The following is a 7,008-nucleotide window of genomic DNA, read 5'->3' on the forward strand; positions in this document are numbered from 1 at the left end:
TTCAACCCTCCAATCTGTTGCTGGTGCTTCTCATTGGCCAAATCAACTAGAATCTGGACAGTAAGCAGTCTATTGGGGTTAGCCTCTTTGGGCAAGAGCAGGACAGAGAAGGGAGGAGAATGGAACTCAGGGATTAGGGAGAAAAGAGAGAAAATCGGCATGACATAATTAATGATTTCAATTTTCAGTAAGGATCCATAATTACCAAGTGTTATGGACTGTGTCTGTGTTTCCTCCAAATGTGTATGTTGAAACCCTAACTGCCAATGTAATGATATTAGGAGGTGAGACCTTGGCAAAGTAATTAGGTTTGGATGACGTCATGAGGGTAGAGCACCCATGATATGGGATTAGTGAGCTTTTAAGAAAAGGAAAAGACTAGACCTCTCAATCAATCTCTCTCTCTCTCCCTCTCCTCCCTGCCCCCCGCCCACCACCACCAAAAAGTGAGGGTGCAACAAGAAGATGGCTATTGTGCAAGCCAGGAAGAAAATTCTATCCAGGAGCCGAATCTATCGGTACTTGGAGCTTGGGCTTCTCAGCCTCCGGAGCTATCAGCAATGAATTTCTGTTGTTTAAGCCACCCACTCATGATATTTTCTTATAGCAGCCCGAGCAGACTAAGACACCAAGGAAGTGGTGAAACCAGTTAAACCGTGGCCAGGCCATGAAGCTAAAAAGCAATGAATCAAGTAAGTAAGCCAACTCTGTACTGTAGCCACTGCCCTTTGGGGTGTTGTGCAAATTTTCATCTGCCCTGAAAGCCTGCTACTTAGGCACTGTCCCTCCCTGATCCTCATGCCAACAACTCTGTCAAGGCCACTAAATCAGTTATGTTGCACAAATCCAGTTGTCAAGAGCAAATCAGAGCTTCTGGGGTGGGCATTAAGTGGCTATAATTTCCATCCAAAGCAAAAGGAATTGCTGCATCAGAGAGCCACCAATTCCTTATGGCTCCTTGAGAAGTTTTACATTTTCAGAAATAACTCATCACAGCCTTCACAAACAGGCTGTGGGCTCCCGAAACAGTGTATTTACTCATTTCAGAGGTCACAGACCTTTCTGTCAGATGCCACATCAGACTGAAAGGTCATCCTCAGCTGTTGGGGGTGAGACTGTCTTTCTCTACATGCAATGGGGTGGGATAATTTATAACAGCAAACGTGTGTTCTGTGTTGGATATTCAGAATGGTTTTAACTCTAAGACAGTGGGTCTTATTACAATAGAAGACAGACCTGACCAATGGATCTCTTTAGAGTTTTAGCTAGTATCCTTGGGGTTCAAGAGGAAAAGAGACCTGAGTGGGCTAAATGACACCCAAAAGCTTTTTAAAGGAAGTGGCCTTTGAGTGCATTCTGATTGATGTGCAGAATTGGTAGGAGAGAGACAAAGTACATTTCCCATGATACAGAAGAGATGTAATAAATGTGGAAGAGCTTCTGTGTACACGATGCTTGGCCTGGCACTCACTATCATGAGAGGCAATGTAGGCTATTGGTTAAAGAGTACAGCCTATAGAAACTTCTGAGTCTCAAAGCCTAGCTCCTCTGCTTACTAAATGTGGGGCTTTACACCCTCTGTGACTCAATTGTCTCATCTATCTAATTGAGGTAGCCATGGTAACCACTGTGGCTTTACAATGAAATGCATTAATACATATTAAGTACTTTGTAAGTGCTTGCTCTGTGTTGACTATTCTTGTTACAAACAACAGCCCCATGTTAGCTAAATTTGGGGGATGCACATACGATTTGACTGCCAAAGACCTTCTTACAGATGAGGGTTATTGAGGGAAGAGAGAATAGCTATCCTCTTCCCCTTTATATAGTTGGGAAGAGGGAAGACTAGAACTGAAACTGAGCCACACCTGTTTCTGATTTCTGCACACTTTCCTCTCTGGACCACACCACTTCCTCCTTCTTTGTGTTCAACAAATATGTGTTGCACCGGATACAAGAGAAGCGTAAACACAGCTTAATTCTATTTTTGCTCCCACCCTCTGGCCGAAACAAGCAATTTCATTGCAGAAAATTGTATTGCTGTATTACCCACCCCAGTGTTTATATTGGGTATCTCAATCACTCCGTAGCCAATAGGTTCAGATTCAACCCAGGCTCTATTCCTTTCCTCTCTTAAAATGATTTCTCTGCTTTAGAGTTGCTTCCATTTCACAAATCTGCCAAATCATAGTAATAACAAAAACCACTACCACCACTTGTTAAACACCCTATGTGCCAAGCACTTTCCATGCATTATCTCATTTAATCATTACCGCACATCTTATTATCCCCATTTTTACAGCTGTCAGAGTAAGGATAGAAGAATTAAGGTCTTTGTGCAAGATCACGCAGCTAATCAGTTTAGTAGCTGGAATTTGATCCCAGGCCTGTCTAATTCCCTATACTGTCTTTCTCCCCAATTCATGATGTGCTTCTTAGAGTATTCTGAAAGCAGCTTAAGGATTGTGACTGTTAAAGAAAGACCTGAAACTTCATTTTATTCTATGAAATTATTTCACACAGTAACTCTCCTCTTCAGCCAAAGTTTACATAGAGATGGTTGACTTGTTCCTATGGTTACAGTGGGGGTACCCAGATTCAAAATGACCTACTATCTCCCGTAAAACCTTTTTATCTACCACGCTTACGTCTGATGGGAAACTGAGGCATGTCTTGGTAAAAAATATGCCACTCTGGTGAGAGATGTTGATAATGGGGGAAGTTAAGCTTGTGTGGGGCAGGGTGCAAATGGGCATTCTCTGTACCTCCCTCTTAATTTTGTTATAAACACAAAACTGCTGTAAAAATTGTCTTAAAAAATATAAAACAATCAATAAAACTGTTCGCCTCCAGTGTGCAGATAAGGGACACAGGATGCCTTTACTTTTAAATTATCTGGATAATTGCCTCGATTCCCCTATAATTTGCTGTAACGAAATATATAGATGTGTGTGTGTGTGTGTGTGTGTGTGTGTGTGTGTGTGTATCACTATAAAGATATATAACACTGAATAAAATGTTTTGATACCTCAGTAATCATGCAACCAGCTTTGGTTCTTTTTTAAAATAATGTGCTGTAGGCTACATGTACATAAACATTTCTCATGCTTTCTTTCATATTCTATCTCTTTTCCAACCAACATTATTTGATTGGTTGACTTTGAAACACATGCTTGTTGATTGACAGGATTCATGTATCCAATTACTAACCTAGTCATGTACTGATGTATCCATGATCTCTATACCTGTGGTGGTCATTAGTGCTGTTTACCAACTTTTTCCAGCACTCCATTTCTGTGACTTCTTGTCTTCCCTGTGATGGGAGAGGCCATGTGACTCGCTCTGGCTAAGGAGTTGTAAGTAGAAGCATTCACTCCTAGGCCAGAGCGTTCAACTCCTGATATGAGACCTCTGGGGTATTCTTTCCCTTTGCCAGGGCAACCAGGAAACTTCCAGACTATGGCTGCTCTGTCATTTTGGGTCAGGGAGTTAGTACAAGCCAAAGCTGTGTTGGACACATCACCTGAGAGAGGAATAAACCATTGTAGTGTTCAGCCACTGAGGCCATTTTCCCCTTAGTGTGACCTAGTCCATCTTGACTGATAAAGAATATACTATATTTCTTAAAGAAAGCATTTTACATTGATTAGGTTGCTTTCCAGTCTGATAAAATTATGCTCTTAAGTTTCACTTCATACATTTTGATCTCTGTTGCAATCAAGAGATCATATAACATTACACTAACACTAACAGGAAGCTTTTTCTCACGGGTACAAATAATCATATTTCTATCTACATTTGAACACACTAATCAATATTCAAATAGTACCCAAATTTTATTAGCATTTTACTTGTTTTAAACTGCATGCCTCAGTTTCTCACCAGTGTAGGGGGAGAAGAAGAAAAAACACCCCATCTCCCCACCAATTCACAACAAAACCATTCTTGGCTTCCCTCCTATCTTTCTCCAACCCCCACTCAAATTCCAGGAATTTAAGCTCCTCTCAAGGTAAGATGCCTTCCCCTAAATTACCAGGCATTAACCCAAATCTATTGTTTACGCCTTAAGTATCCTCAAGGCTAGGCTTTTGAAACTCAAAGCCTTTTTTTTTCCATTTTTGCAATAACATCAATTCTCCATGGCAATGAACCTCAAAGTCTGGGCTTCAAACATGGAAGGGTCAAGGGGTTATGGGATAACAGAAAATAACAGGAAAATTAAGAGTGCTGTTAATATTCTAAATTATCATTTCGCTGCAAGTATTTTCTGGTTTTGTAGCAACTTGCAATTTTAAGACCTTTAGCTCAACATCAAAGCTCTTTATCCCTTCAACCATTCCTGGGGGGAATCCTAAAATGTGTTGTTCCCTTTCCCTGTTAACTACCAGCTAAGAAGCCTGGGAGGCCACTACAAAAGCCAGCACCACTTCCTGCGGCTGCCCAAACCCATGGCATCAGGCTACCAAGTCAGTGAAGGCTTTGCTGCATTCTCCCAGTCCCCCAGGGATTTTAGAGAAGCAGCTGTTATAGTTTGCACGCGCTGTTTAACATCTTTAGCCAACAGCCCAATGGGGCTGGTGCAGGGGATGATCTGAGTGACAGACATGTCCCCTGCCCCTCAATGCCATCCAACTTGTGCCCCAAGCATGTAGCTTCCACCCTTTCTTTCGGTACAGGTGAGTCATGTCCAGCAGGCTCCTGGGCTCTGCAGGCAGAGGCCTCTGGTGAGTCAGCCCCACCAGTCCCCTGAACAGATATGAGTCCTAGGACAGACATCTGATGAGGTGCTCAAACTGAGACCCACACCATCCTCCACCCCCCAAAGAAACTGATACCAAAGACTAATCAATATACACATAAATACTATTATTTGGCATTCCTTCTCCTTACAGGTGGTGGAGGCTCAAAGGCCAGGACTAAAGAATTGTTTCTGTGTTCATGGATACCGGTCTGGCCTCCTGCACCTCCGCTCTGAACTCAGAGACTAAGGGTGGGATACCTGTGACAACAGTCCATGCCCTAGAGAAAGAATAGACACTTTCTTGCTCTGTATTGGGAATGAAGTCACCTTTTGTACTACAGCCCTCCCATTTTCTTCTCAGATACATGCCTTGGCAAGTAAAAAAATTAATTCTCTCTTTAAAAGCCGTTGAGCCTGATGTAGGGGGAGCAGATGGAAACAAGGGTGGCAGCTCCTGGGAAAGCCGTGGCGGGACCGCCATCGCCACCCTCCGGACATTTTATGTCCTTATATCAAAGAAAATGTTACAGAGTGTCTGCAGACACTGGGAAGAAGAGGCGGACCAGCAGGATGTCAGTCTTCTGAGGAAACGGAGAAGAGGACTCCCACTTGGATAGGGCTGTTCCGATCCCTGCTGCATCTGGGAATGGAGCCGATGACCCGCAAAGGAAGATCCAGGCCGTGGTACACAACGTGTGCTGGCAGATGTCCCCAGACCAAAGGACCACGGAGCTGAAACAGCTGCAGGGCCACCTGTGGAGGGTCGCATCACGGCTGGGCGCATGAAAGCAGAGTTCTTTGAAGATGTAGTTCCAGCAGACAGGAAGTGGAAGAGGCTGGAATCCAGGGGTGTATTTATTCTTCAGGAAGCATAGAGGCAGAGAAACTAGTCTTTGGGCATTCTACAGAGGGAGGCATTCTTGGGCTAGTTGATGGTTACTTTGATACCCAGATTGAACACAAAGTGGAGAGTGAGAGTTATGGAAAGATTGAGAGGGCATCAGATGCTCAACCAACAAAGCCTTGTTTCTCACAGACATTTAACCTGAGGCCAGGGCTGCTGAGGAAGCGGATGTATAGGGAGCTGTGGCGGTGAGACCCGGATATGCTGGACTAACCGAGGATGAAAAGACTTAACTACAGCCTCCTCGCCTCCTTCAGTGAACTGTACCTGCCCTCCTCCGCCTAGACGAGGGTTTTCAAGGAAGACCAAACTGTCTCACAGAGATGTCCCTGTAGTCCAGTTTTATTCTAACAGTAAAAGTAACTTACTTAAAAAATACATACAGGGCTGGCTGAGTGGCTCAGTTGGTTAAGAGTTTGCTCAAGAGTGTGAGCTCTGAGCAACAGGATCAGTGGATCGATTCCTGGCCTGAGCAGAGCTGCCGCTGAGCTGCCAACAGTTGGCAGGATGGCTCAGCTAAAAAAAAAAAATAATAATTATATATATATACATATAAACGAACATCTATGTATGCAAGTGTGTGTGTGTGTGTGTGTGTGTGTGTGTTCGAATTACCTTTCACAGGCACATAAATGGGGGAAATCTCAGTTGAGTGAAAAGGAAACTTATTAAAAATGCTTTATGTGTAGAAATTGGTTGAAACAACAACTCTAAACCTTATTGAGGGCAAAATGTTCATAGAAGAAATTACTATGATACAGATCAAGTGTGTTATGTTTATCAAGCTGTATATGTGTACCAAATGGAAAGGTAGGTTTGAGAAGTTACCCAGGAGCCTTGTGGCTTTAAAAACTGGACGTATTTCAAAGACTTATCCCTAATAATAATTCATACCCCCTTTTAATTATGAGTTAGAATATTATAACAGCTGAATTTCAAAATGTTAGCCTCCCTACATACAAAAGACAAAGCTATTTCTGTTCCAAAAGAGAGCAAAGCTGTGAAAGGAAGCTTATTTGAGTCTTGATCAATCAAGTACCTATCAATCCAGAAACTTCCTAATCATTATGACACTCTCAGCAAGCAGTTGCCTTATCAAAAAAAGGTGCACTGCTGTAACAGGTAAAATAGAAATGTGGTTCTTAATATCCTAACAGTCTTAAAACAGTCCTAATCCTGCCAGCTGTTATCACTACAGATTTTATAGTTGCCTTTCTAGCTCCTTCTTAGCACAGTTTGGGAATATATGTTAATTGCTATTTACTATTAATAAAAAGGTTTACTGCAATCAGTTTATAAGACCTAGAAAAGCCTTAATAGGCACTATTTTCCTCTGAAATGGATGCGAGAAATGTAAATTTTA

The 7,008-nt window shown here is 42.5% G+C and overlaps 1 pseudogene; it reads left to right on the forward strand.

The window, feature by feature from the left end:
• The first annotated feature begins 1,311 nt into the window (after positions 1-1,311).
• On the forward strand, positions 1,312-5,930 carry LOC109384479 (enolase-phosphatase E1 pseudogene; annotated as a pseudogene).
• Positions 5,931-7,008: the final 1,078 nt, after the last annotated feature.

Source organism: Hipposideros armiger, unplaced genomic scaffold (assembly GCF_001890085.2).
Source record: "Hipposideros armiger isolate ML-2016 unplaced genomic scaffold, ASM189008v1 scaffold_95, whole genome shotgun sequence".
Classification (NCBI taxonomy): domain Eukaryota; kingdom Metazoa; phylum Chordata; class Mammalia; order Chiroptera; family Hipposideridae; genus Hipposideros; species Hipposideros armiger.